Raw genomic sequence first — 13,211 nt, 5'->3', positions numbered from 1 at the left:
AGTATTTAATGTAAATAAGAGATTTCATTTTTTTCTGTGGCGCAGCTAGTGCCAAACACTTAATCTCGGGGTTGTGAATTCGAGCTCCACGCTGGTAAGAAATCATATAGGTTATGATAAATTTACTTTTTTAAATAAAAAGTAATATTATAAAACTTTCTCGATACCAGTTTGCAGGTGACATGTTCTTTATAAAAATAATCTTTAGTATGGGATCAATAACCGCGCCGGAACAAATATCGGAAAGAATCGCCTGTCACTAAGGTATTTAAGTAAAGTAGAGATATAATCAGAAAACCTACATTTTAGTTGTTAGTTACTTTGTATGTGCTTTAGCGTTTTCTTTTATATACCGAAAAAAAGGTTCAAGGCGTTCCAGTCGCTGTACTCCTCGTAGATAATCTCAACGAAATCACAATACAGTACAGGACACGCAGTGAGAAGCTCACGCAACGAATAGTCTTGAACATGCCAAGCGTAAAGGCACACTGCACATCTGCGAAACATCACATCCTAGTTTAGTTTCAGTGAGATTATAGACTGGAAGCTAGGAAGTCTCAGATCACTTTTTTATTAAATGTTCAAGCAAACCCAAATACCTTTGCAAGAGACATTTCAGAATCCCAGTCAAATCCAGTATGATTGCTGGATCCCTCGAATTCGACAATATCACAGATCTGCAGTCCACGTTGTGCAAGACATACCGCACAGAGCATTTCTAACACAGGAAATACATTTTCGTTACGAAAAGAGATATACTGTACGTAGAGTGAAATGGTCTGGTACGAGTCCTAAATTTGAATTAAACATTAAAGCTGTGCGGAGTTTATCTTGATTTACCTAGTTTAATCGTTTCAGAAAGTGTAATTGTATTATTTTATGTACCCTTGACGATTCTACTGATGTTATAAGTGCTCTTGTTTATATTGAATCTATTTTGTTGTTCAAATAAAAAGTAAAAAAAAAAACATTCCGGATGCGTCTGCTGTAGAAATAAAATGACATCAAAGGCGTTGTACGTAGAGTTCTGAAGCCTGTTCCACAGAAGAACTAGCTGAGATGAAAAGCTCGATATTCTACTGACAGGGCTATTCCCATCAACTCAGTTTCTTTCTGAAACAACGTTTTCCAAGAAAAACTTACACTTTGCAAAATTTGAAATAAAATACTTGCTTAAAAGTGCAGATTATTTTTTTCCCAAAAACTGTAAAAGGAGAAAACCGACCCGTTGGAGTCTCTGTCGTACCATTGCTCAGTGCGGTCAGGTCGGGACTAAAACGATAGTAAGGTGCTGGTTCAAGCACATCTAGGCACGACTTTCTCACTGTTCCATCGTGAACATCATCTAGAGAAAAAGTGGCATGTAATGTTTAATACATTATTGGCCTTATTAATAATTTGAGGGGATATAAATGCTTTGGATGTATCGAATTACAGCACGTAACAACTGAGTACCTGAGTCGATATCAGCGGGCAATTTCCAATAACGACCAACATCAGAGACTTCAAGAAAAATAAGATTCCATATCTTGGAATGTAGGGCGGGAGAATTCATTTATACTCCTGTTGCATCTTGAGCTAAACTTTTTTAAAAAAAATACGACGCAGATTTGCTCAAGATAATTGTAATCGCCTTAAAGAGAGTTTTCATGAAAACGTACATCGGCTAGCTCTCCACTGTTAATTGACAGAACTTTTGAAGAAACTGTTCTTATATAAGCAACATTCAAATTACACATCTTAATGACCATGAAGGGAAATCTATGGAAGCCCGTTTCCGCCAGGGAGTAAAAAAAAACGCGCTATGGTATCTCATTGTATGTCCTTTTTACTTAAAAAAGGTCTTCTTTAGCTCAGCTGGCAAGACCTGGGTTCGAGCCAATGCCAAAGTCGGAATTCTGAGATACCATAGAGGTTTTTTTTACTTACTGGCGGAAACGGGCATCCATAGAAATCCGGGTTGTGAATAACAACTGTCACTACACACGATTGAGATCTCGAGGCTGGCACCTAAGACCACTCAGCCATCCTGACAAGCAGTGGAGGATGCCCGTTGCTTTGTTAAAGGATTATTAACTACTTTTCTTTTCTTATTACAGAGATTTCTACATTGCAAGACAATTGACGATTTAGATAAAGGTATATCGTGGTACGGAAACCAGGCACGGAGAGGGCTTGAACCCGCGCTCTTCGGTTTATGAGACCGATGCCTTACCACTTGACCACCGCGCACACAGTTTAGTTTTTTTCCCATCAAGGCTAATACATTTTGAAAAAAAAAATATGTGCACAAATTGCAATGGCAGGAGAAGTAAAACAAATGTGATTATGATGTACAGTAATTGTTCACTTAGTGAAATACTCACTTTTTTGGACCACTGAATATAGTTCTTCTGTGGAGCTGGCTTCAGACTCTGCTTATAGCGCCCGTCAAATAAAATAGATATTTAATTTTTACAGGAAGACGCATTCCGAAATGTATCTCTGCAGTTTTAGAAAACGCACAAACCGTATTCTAATTGCAGACTGCAGATCTGTGCAGCAATCGTACTACATTTCACTGTGATTCTGAAATACGTCTAGCAAACATATTCAGGTTTCCTTGAACTTTTAATAAAAAACGACTTCGCTTTCAATCTCTGATGTCACTGTAAACATCGGACGTGATGTTCCGCAGATGTGCAGTGTGTGCCTTCTTGTCTTATTCAAGTTTACTGGATTTTTGAAACGAAAATACAAACTGGACAGTTTCAGACACATGAAGACTCATAAATAGTGTAAATCCGCCGAGCTGATTTACGTGTCTGACCATCTCTCTCCTCCCTCTTTTGCAGTGAGCACTATTTTTTCATTTTCTTCCCTTGTAGTTTCCTCGCTCTTTTACTGTCCCTTTCTCCCACGGAGAGACGGAAAACGTGCCGAAATCGTTTTCACCCTGTGTTTGTGCAACGTCAGTGTGTGAAGGGAAAGCAGTCTACGCGGCTCCAGTGGCGCAATCGGTCAGCGCGCGGTACTTATACAGCAGTGCACAGCGGAGTCATGCCGAGGTTGTGAGTTCGAGCCACACCTGGAGCAGCGTGTCCTTTCTTTAGCTACTGAAAGCAACTGTCCACTTTAGATACTGCTACTTATAGGTCGTCCTTAACACTTTATCTAACGGGATTGTAGCCTGTTAGGTATTTGCTGGAAATCCGGTCTAAATTAACATCAAAGGAACAGGTAAAGGTTTATTCCACGTCACACCCGAAGAAGGTTCCATGTTGTGTTTCCTTCTCCTTTCAGCATGGAATAAACCTATACTTTTTCCTTTGCAGCTGACGCAGGTCACTACTTAAATTCCCATCAGCTGTGGACCCCCAGCTGATCTCTACACAGATAGATGAGAGATATCTTCTTAGATGAGAGGTCTACTGGGACTAAGGGAGCATGATGGGCTACCAAAGACTTGAAAAAGCTCTCGCATTAGATTCTGTTTTTGTTGTTTCCCAGATTTGTTTTTAATGTTCTTTTTGTTTTGAAGTTGTTCCTTTAAGTATTTTTTTTATTTTATTTTCTGTAGTCGTTAGACTACTACAGTGATTTACCTAGGTTCCCGGAAGGCTTCTCGCATCGTGGTTGTTGTGTTTTTGGGTTACAAGTATTTTTTTTCTATTGATAGGACCCCACGCATTACTGTGGGACTAGTTAACTTAAGTTCTTACATTGTACCTGAAATTACCACATAAACTACTACTCTGTTTTTCTTTTTTTAAATAAAGGCACAAATGATGTTTTTTTTTCTTGCAGCTGATTGGCAATGACCCTACAACGGGTCATTGCAACGAACGTGGCTGCTGAAATTTGTCAGCAGCTCCATACTAAACCTGTTCTCAATTGCAACAAACCTAAAATAACATATGCTGCCCATTAGATGTTACCGATGTAGGAGACTAACTTAAACCACCTCTTCACAGGGTTTATGTAGCTCAGTAGAGGAACAGTCGATTGCATTTGAACTGTTCTGAATGTAGTGGAAATAATATGGTCACAAAGTAACGAACATACGCACCACTTGCTTGAAATATTTACTGTAGCTAAAATTGTTTTCTAGACACCACAACTATTCACAATGAATTTGATGAATACATGTCTTTATTAATAAAAGTGTAATTTATTAATAATTAAGATTAATGTATATCTTTATTAGTAGCTGTATTACCGGTAATGCATGTACAGTCCTTAATATGGGATAGTGAACTTTCAGGTATCCTGGGGAGGTAAGAAAACTGAAATGAAGGAAATACATATTTAAAGGGGGTGTAAGTCTTAAATGTGTTCTGTTACATCTGGGTGTTAACTGAATAGATTGTGATTTGACACATGTCTTTGGGGAATTTGCAGGTACAGAAAATAACTTGAACTGAACAGGCAAATGTAAGGTTATGTTAAAGAAAAAAAAACATTGTCACCTTTTTCAACATGATTATTTAAGACAGTTTATCGGAACCGTATCTCTCCTCCATTCTGTGGCTGTGGTCCAACAGTAACGGTGGTGAAACAAGCAGAATGTGCGGAAAGAATTGGAGACGTAACGGGAGACTCATCCAGTCGATAGAAGGGTTGTGTACGCTGAGAAGTGTAGTTTAAAAGCTTAACGAGCCAGAGAGGAGTCAAACCTACAATCTTCTGATCCGAAGTCAAACACATTATCCATTGCGCTACTGGCTCTGATACCCTAAAGCCACCACTGTGAGCTTTGCGCTGCTATTAGTAATACTGTAGTACTCCAGTGTTCACAACAGCCCCCCACCACCAGAGACTCAAACCCAGGCCTCCTGTATCACTCAACAGGGACCTAGCCTGTTGAGCTAAAGAGCAATCTCCCTTCAGTCCTGCGGCTGTGGCCCTGCTATTACAGGGAATGGCAGTGACATCGCCGCTCTGGTAAGCCGGCTCTTACACACTCAATGGTGGCCGTATGCATTACACTCTCCCCAGCTTAACTCACCAACCTTAGCAAATGGCTATCCCATCCCACTGCTGACACCAATGTAACGCTCCAGGGTTCACATGGGCATCCTTACCACTGCCACGTCAGGTCAGTCCCCCAATGTCAAGGACTCAAACCCAGGCCTCTGGCATCACTCAACAGGGACCCAGCTATGGTGGCGGTTGAGCTATGGTGGCGGTCGCAGGTTTGAGTCCCCGACAGTAGGGGGCTGACTTAAGTGGCAATGGCAAGGGTGCCCGCCTGAACCCCCAACCATTACAATACTATACATCGCTCCGGTCCAAATTTTCTCAATTAGATTCCCGTGTTTTCTAATTGTATTTAGCTACTAGGTCTTTCATTTGGTCTGTTTTAAAAATAGCATCTCAAACGATGTTATGTGTCATGCTGAAATTCACACACGGGGGATGTCACATGAAAGACAATCACAGATAAGATGTTGCGTTTAAAAAGAAATCCAGAGTGGCAGTAGAAAACAAAGCCTTATACACGAGATGCAAGTGCTCTACTACTGAACTAAACTGACAGGCACTTTTGCCTGTGGCTCTTTAATTGAGTTAGGGAGAGTGAAGGGTCTACACAGTGTACAATTTAAAGGTCGAAGCAAGACAATCTGATGCGAGGAGAATTCACAAAACGAGCCACTGCTTTATCGTTTACTGAGCTTTCAATGAACATCTAACTGAAAGACAAATTCACTATTTTCACTTTTTGTTTAAAGAACACTTTAATCACGTTCTGCACTCCCGATGGTGTTTAACGGTGCTCTTTTCTACACTCCTGATTTGAGGATCCCGAGCTAAAATATTTTTTAAATACAACAAAATTCCGATATATTGAATAGTATTTATGTTTACATTTATATTCACTCGTGCCAAAAGCTTGTGTTCTCTGCATATATCAGGATGTGGAAAGAGGCCCAATCACATCTGGAGTAGATAGTATTAAGGTCAAAGCTAATTCAAAGTGCATCTCTGGGTGTGTTTGAATTACCTACGTGTTTGACTGAAGGACAAGCTCACGGTGCCATAAAAATTGACACTCGTCATCTGTTCTTCTACATTCACAGGTTTTACGCTAAAGACAATAAAAATTGTTGTCGTTTTCATGCCAGCTGGCACTAATTATTCTGCACCAACAGGGAAGATTAGTATTTTATCTATCGCAATATGTGTGGAATTTGTTTTTAAAAAAGTTGTTCCAGAAATGAACACTTCCATTAAAGTTAAGGCAGACACCTGTTGCTGTCCACAACGACCAACTCTGCATGGCAAGAGAGGAAGAAAAGCACTGTAGTGATTTGAACCCAGAAGCTTATTTACTAGACATGCACATTAACCAGCTAAGCCACAGCACCAACAGAGCACTCTCCTTTTACAGCCTCTTAGACACACCGCTCTGAGATACCTGCGTTCTGTGTGCGCTGAGCCTGCTCGCTGAGCAAGTGATGAGAAATGGCTTTTATCTGGTAATTTCAAGTCCAAGGAGCTCAATATGCTTTTTATGTTTGACATCTTCAAGGAAAATGGTGAAATCGCAGGTGGAAAAGGAAAATGATCCTTGAGTAGAGGAAAGACGACCATCTTGAGCACTAACTCATGTCAGGAGGCTAACTTCTGGGATGAGGTGGTGGAGTGGTAAGGCGATGGACTACTAATCCATTGTGCTCTGCACATGTGGATGTGAATCCCATCCTTGTGAAGTTCAGCAGTTGACAAATGTGCCTTTTTAAACTGGGTGTGCTTTCGTTTCGTCTTTCGCTCCTGTACTACAGCAGTAATATTTCTAGATGTGCATGAACATGGTATAGTAGGCTGACGGCAGGAACACGGGGTCCACAAGCAGTGACAGTATCAGAGGTGTCTGCAGTGTGTTGGTTTGTGAGCACTAATAAAATAACTTGCCGTGGAAGCACGTGTGCCTGCATTAATACAGCTCCATTGAGCAGAAAAAGCAACATAAACACCGACTTGTCAACAGGAAGTTTCCGTAGCTGAAAACACAGCCATTGTGCTCCAGGTGAAGCTTGTGTCACAGGATGTGTGTCATTGAGGCAGTCACGGTCTGGGATTGATTGGGTTATGTTGATTTGTGTTACAGGGTGTGGGTCATTGAGGCAGTAGCAGGCTGTGATTGATTAGGTTATGTTGATTTCCAGGATGGTGTCAATGTTGCCTCTCACTCAAGGGGGTGACTGCAGTTGTCCCAATTAATACAGGAACAGTCAGTAAAAACAGTCAAACCCAAGTCGTTCAGGGAGCAATTAGGTATCGAGACTTGGAGGTGTGAGGAGTTGCTGAGCCAGTTTTAGCCAGACCAAGGGGTGAACTGATAAGGTTCCATGACACCTAGCTCAGCACTTCAACACCCCTCAAACAACACAAGCTTCCTCCTGGACCCGTTTCTGACAGGGACAGTGGAAACCCCCCTGAAAGGGATTGGCTAAGGAGAGGGATAAAAAGACCTGAGACAGAACAGAGGGGGCTCCCGATTCCCACTGGACCCTGGAGACGACACAGGCAGCACAAGGGAAGCTGCAGAGTGCAAGACCCCGGAGGTACTCTGCAGAGACTTCTAATACCTGGAGGCAAGGATCTACTGGTTCAGTAACTGACGACAATGAGAGACATTGGCATTGAAACAGAGGTACTGTACAGAGACTTTTAACACCTGAAGGTGAGGAACAAGGAAACTGGCACAGTTAGCCGATTCAAACTGAGAGGAATGTAATACAGTCGCAGAGGATTTCTATTGTTACCTGAACAGAGACTGGGGAAATAGGACTGGGCGATACCCTTCTCCTCAAAGTGGGCCATCAGAGACTACAGGTACTAAGTAGAGACGTTCGAGTGACCTCTCTTTAGTATTTTACAGGAAAGACTGCTGCCCCTCTCTATTCATTTTGACCCTGGGAAGGACCTCTTGCTGCTGTGAATTCTGTTTTCGTTGTGTTTTTGGGTGATAGTGCATGTGAATGTAGTTGGAAAATAAAAAGGGCACTTATACAATACAAATGCTTGTCGCTGGTCTGTGTGTGCATTGGTAATTCTAGGAGATAACAGAACCTGTGGTAATGTAGAGGGGCCCTAGCACCCCGTTTGTATTGCTAGGTGGTGTAGTCGTACACGAGGCAGGAACATCCCTCGCCCATAGGGTTCACCTTACTGTGACACCTTCTTCATCTATGTTTTTTGAGTGTACTGCAATGATCTTAGTATCGAAGTGCCGTCCCACAAAACCGATCCGAACAGTCTGCTTTACAGAGGAGCACTGCCGGAGCTTATCGTTGGCAAACTGAAGACCAGGCTGACCTCTTCTGTGCCTCTTGAACACTGAGTCTCAAGGTTGTGAATTCAAGCTCCACACTGGCGGGAAATTCCATAGGTAATGATCACATTTTCTTGCATGCTAATCAAAAGAAATATTAAGAAACTTTTCCCGATACCAGTTTTTTACAAAAGTAAAGGCACACGGCACATGTGTGCCACATCACGTCCGAGTTTGGTGACAACTACCTCAGAGATTGTAAGCTGGGTAGTTTCAGATCAGATCACTTTTTTTTATCAAAGGTTCAAGCAAACCCGAATACTTTTGCAAGAGACATTTCAGAATCCCAGTCAAATCCAGTACGATTGCTGGATCCTTTGAATTCGACTGAACTATAGCACAGATCTGCAGTCCACCATTAGAATACTGTGGGTGTGCTTTATAAGCCAAACCGCCCAAAATAGTTCTAAAACAGGAGAAGCATCCTCGTTTAGGAATGTGGTATAAAGTGAAATGGTCTGGGAAGAGTCCTACGTTTGAACAGTTCAAAATAGAGGTAAAGGGGTATTTACGGACTCTTTCGAAATGTAAGAACAAGCTGTGCGGACCTTATCTTTATTTACCTTGTGTAATCGTTTTTCATAAAGTGTAATTGTATTATAGCATGTGCCCCTGACGATTTGCTTGATACGTTATATGTGCTCTTGTTTGTATTGTATGTAGTTTTGTTGTTCAAATAAAACGTAAAAGACACAACTTTCCGGATGCGGCTGCTGTAAAAATAAAATGACATCAAGGGTGCTGTACGCAGAGGTCTGAAACCTGCTCCACAGAAGATCTTTATCCAGAGGTGTTAAAGAAGTCGAGATCTCGCCATGAGAGGGGAAGCATCTCAGAAAAAGCAGGTGCAGTCGGTTCCACGGTCATAACGCCACTAAGTCGGGCGACAAGAGCAAAACCCACCCGGCTTCCTCAGGGCAAGTAATGAGACAAAGAGACAACGCACAGCGGGTAGCGTGGCCGAACGGTCTAAGGTGCTGGATTAAGGCTCCAGTCTGTTCGGGGGCGTGGGTTCGAACCCCACCGCTGCCAGGTGCTTCTGTCGAGACCCCCTTTCAGCTGGCTTCAGACGAAAGGGAGGGAACTGCTTTTTGGCAGTCTCTCGAGAAACTAAGCAAAGTGTTTAAAGATACTTTCTCAGCTTGACATCAAGGCACAAAACAAAAACCTTCTTGCGTCCTCTCAACCCAAAAGCGCTTTGTCACTTTTTGCGTTATGCAGGGAACGACGTCTGCCCAGATCACTTTTGTGTCAATGCAAATCGTAGTGTGCCCTCCATTTTAATGTTGGCTGTGCTGGCGTGCTGCTTCTGTCTGTGAAACTTGAATGTTCTGCTTCTTCACACCGAATCGTCGGCGGGGGTTGAGCTTGTTAAATCTTTGCGCATAGCGCTCCTTTGGAAGTACTTTGTCCAAGTTCAAAAGCGATCGTGGGATTTACTTCATGCGTGCAAAAAGCATGCCTCGCACAACATCTCTACATACCCGACCACCACTGCATCACACAGCTGCCAGCGCACCTCACCGTGCCAGGCCACCACTGCGTCATACAGCTGCCAGGGCACCTCACCGTGTCAGGCCACCACTGCGTCACACATATTTCAGCGCCATATATTTCATGGATATTATGGAATATAATGGATGGATATCTTAGTTATCTTTCTAGTTCACAAGTTTGCATGTATAATTTAATTTTGAAAGCCACTGAGATATCAAGTACTACTGTTGTATTTATGAAAAAGAAACAAAACAAAAAACATACTAACAATTGTGCCATCCTACTCCTTAGTTAATACATTTTATTATTCATAAACAGTTAACATTGTTAGCAAAATATTTTGAATTATATTTAACCCTATTTTTTCTTTAGTTTTGTATTTAACTTATTATATGATAGTCAGACTTAATGTATATTGGAACAATGAAAATATATTTTTACAAGATTTTACATTAAGCACTTAAAATTAATATGGTTAATAATAGTAAACTGTAACATGCTGTAACAAGATCGGTTAAACTGCGAAGAAAATGCTTTCAGAGAAAATGTTTCAGGTGTGAAGAACATAGATCTCCAATGCAATTTCAACCAAACCTGTTCCCACACACCCTGCCCCCACTACCATTAGAATATACACAAACATAGCGTTTCATTCTGAGCAGAAGACCCTCACACCTGAAGAGTGCTGGCTGTGACGAATTAAACCGGTTTTACAGGTTTCAATCACAGACCATGTGACATGGGAGTCAGGAAACTAACACACAGCGCCACCGGATTTGATAACGCTATAAAAACGCTATAAAATAATGTGACTTGGCACAGAACAAGTTTACAGCACAGTACAAAAATAAATGCTGACCATGACTTTAGAAGCATAAATTGCCTTACACTCAATTTAAACACAAGCTGTCTTTAGCCCTCTAAGCTGGTTCATACAGAAATGTAGAGATCCAGGCTCAGAACACACAGCTTCATTAGCGAATACATATGCAGGACAACTAGAGAAGACGTTTTAAAGAGGATGGATTTTTAGAAATCCCATCAGTGACATCACTGAAGTCAACTCCTAGGTACTGTAACTGTCATGTGGATAGTTTCACAAGAATCAGACAAAGGTTTAAGCATCGCTTGTTGTAGATAAAACTGCAAAAAAAAACAACAACCAATAATGTACTTCTTTGCGGCTCTGTTTGCCCAAATCATATATTCACAACGTGAAATCTAGAAAATAATATTACGTAACCAAAATCCGCAATATGGAAACAGAACCTGTGTAATTGTTGATAGATGATGTACTCGTAACATTTTTTCAAGACGAACTACAACATTTAAAAAATGACTTGTATGTACTTGATATCTCTGTATGTACTTGACCACGGGTCCCAGCACAAAACGAAACTAAAACACATACCGTTTCGCGCTTCTTATTAGTTGCTCAAAAGTAATTTGACCGTATGAAATGCATAATATAAACCTAGAAACATATACGTGAGCAGTACTTAAGCACTGTAGTATTGGTTTTAAGACATACCTCTCAAATACTGTAAATCAAGTTAAAAATATCTCAAGACCGATTCTGGTCATAATGAAACCATGTTTCGTCTATGTTTTCTTTTTCATCTTGAAATAACTCATTTCTAAATACCTTTTTCACTGTTAACATCTTGCAGCAACTCTGCGACAAAATATACACTCTTACAGTTCATCCTGCTACCAACATTAAATAAAACAAATCTTAAGATTTCTATATTTATGTCTTTATTTAGTGGTTTCATTAGTGACAAAGGCTAAACTTTTTTGGAAAAATGTATTTTATGTGTTGCGGAAAAAACTGACTTGCTTTAACAAAATATGTTTACAAATCCTTTCACCTGGCATTTTCGTAGTTAGAAATTATGGAACGCTCTGTTAAAAGCAAGGGAGTTTTTATGAATTATGAATATAATTATATCGTTATTAATTTCTTGAGTTACGCGATTCCATATTATATTCCCTTTTAATCAAATTCTAAAAGTATGCTTGTTGACTCCGGTATCACGTTAGTTAAAGACTTCGAAGCTTACAATGTTTAGGGAGAAATGGAATACTGGTGTGTATTTTTTTCTTTAAAGTACCGAGACCAGCCATATACTGTATGTTTATGTTCCAAAATTAATATCGTTTATGGCCTTCACACGCGTTACAGTATGCTCCTATTCTTTTTATGCTCAGCTACTAATATTTCCCTTCAGTGGTAAAATTAGATATGAATATTCAATACTTAAACGGGCACAGTTAAGACATTAAATATACATATACATACTGTATCCAGTACAGTTTGCATACGGTAATATGTTTATGTTACGTGATTAAAAAATAAATAAATAAAAATGAAAAGTCCAGCACCAGCTGGATTCGAACACACAACCTGCCAGTTGGTAGTCACACACCTAGACCAGTGGGCTACAAAACAGCTCGCATGAACATGCAGGCGAAACAGCCCTACAGAGCCCTGTCGCAGTACATGGATATAATCATACCGTTATTAAATTCTTGAGATACGCGATTCCATATTATATTCCCTTTTAATCAAATTCTAAAAGTATGCTTGTTGACTCCGGTATCACGTTAGTTAAAGACTTCGAAGCTTATAATGTTTAGGGAGAAATGGAATACTGGTGTGTATTTTTTTCTTTAAAGTACCAAGACCAGCTATATACTGTATGTTTATGTTCCAAAATAAATATCGTTTATGGCCTTCACACGCGTTACAGTATGCTCCTATTCTTTTTATGCTCAGCTACTAAGATTTCCCTTCAGTGGTAAAATTCAATATCTACAACGGGCACAGTAAAGACGTTTACAGTAAGTCTTTCTACGACAGACCAACGGACCACGAGTGCCCCTGTCGGTCAACCAATCACATACCGCGGTATTTTGCGTCATCGTGCGTCACGATGCACGACGCCGTAGCCAATTACCTCCGGTACGTGTCTGTACCGCGCACTTTGAATGGCTGCATCTGTAAGGAGATTGGAAAATATAAGAGCGTCTGAAACGTATAAGTACAGTACAGGTGGACGTAAAAGTAGTTATATAAACAGTTTTTGTATTTTTATACAATTAGTTGCAATAGTGGAAACAATTTGGATTTTTTCGAATGTCTCGAAACCAGACATGCTGAAACGCTGTAGGTTTAGAATCGAGACTGGGGAGAATAACGTCTTGTGAGAAGATCTGTTTACCTAACGATTAGATCCTGTAAATCCCTTGTAGCCTCCCTAAGTCTGTCCCAGTCCAGTGGATAAAAATGTACTGTTAATGGAGTGTTGGTTTCTCTGTTAGGGGATACTGGAGCACTACTGTCATGCTTGTTTCACTCCTCTGTTCAACAGTGTGCTATAGAGTAATGTATATG

At 40.6% G+C, this 13,211-nt stretch overlaps 2 non-coding genes across 2 annotated transcripts; both read left to right on the top strand.

The window, feature by feature from the left end:
* Window positions 1-2,981: 2,981 nt before the first annotated feature.
* On the top strand, window positions 2,982-3,075 carry trnai-uau (transfer RNA isoleucine (anticodon UAU)). Its single transcript has 2 exons — window positions 2,982-3,019; window positions 3,040-3,075. It is a non-coding gene; the product is annotated as a tRNA-Ile (tRNA).
* A 6,192-nt stretch (window positions 3,076-9,267) lies between these two features.
* On the top strand, window positions 9,268-9,349 carry trnal-aag (transfer RNA leucine (anticodon AAG)). Its single transcript has one exon. It is a non-coding gene; the product is annotated as a tRNA-Leu (tRNA).
* The last annotated feature ends 3,862 nt before the right edge of the window (window positions 9,350-13,211 follow it).

The sequence above is a fragment of the Lepisosteus oculatus genome, chromosome 14 (genome assembly GCF_040954835.1).
Source record: "Lepisosteus oculatus isolate fLepOcu1 chromosome 14, fLepOcu1.hap2, whole genome shotgun sequence".
Classification (NCBI taxonomy): Eukaryota; Metazoa; Chordata; class Actinopteri; order Semionotiformes; family Lepisosteidae; genus Lepisosteus; species Lepisosteus oculatus.
Note: the sequence above shows the minus strand (reverse complement) of the source record. Positions and strands in the feature narration are given on the sequence as shown.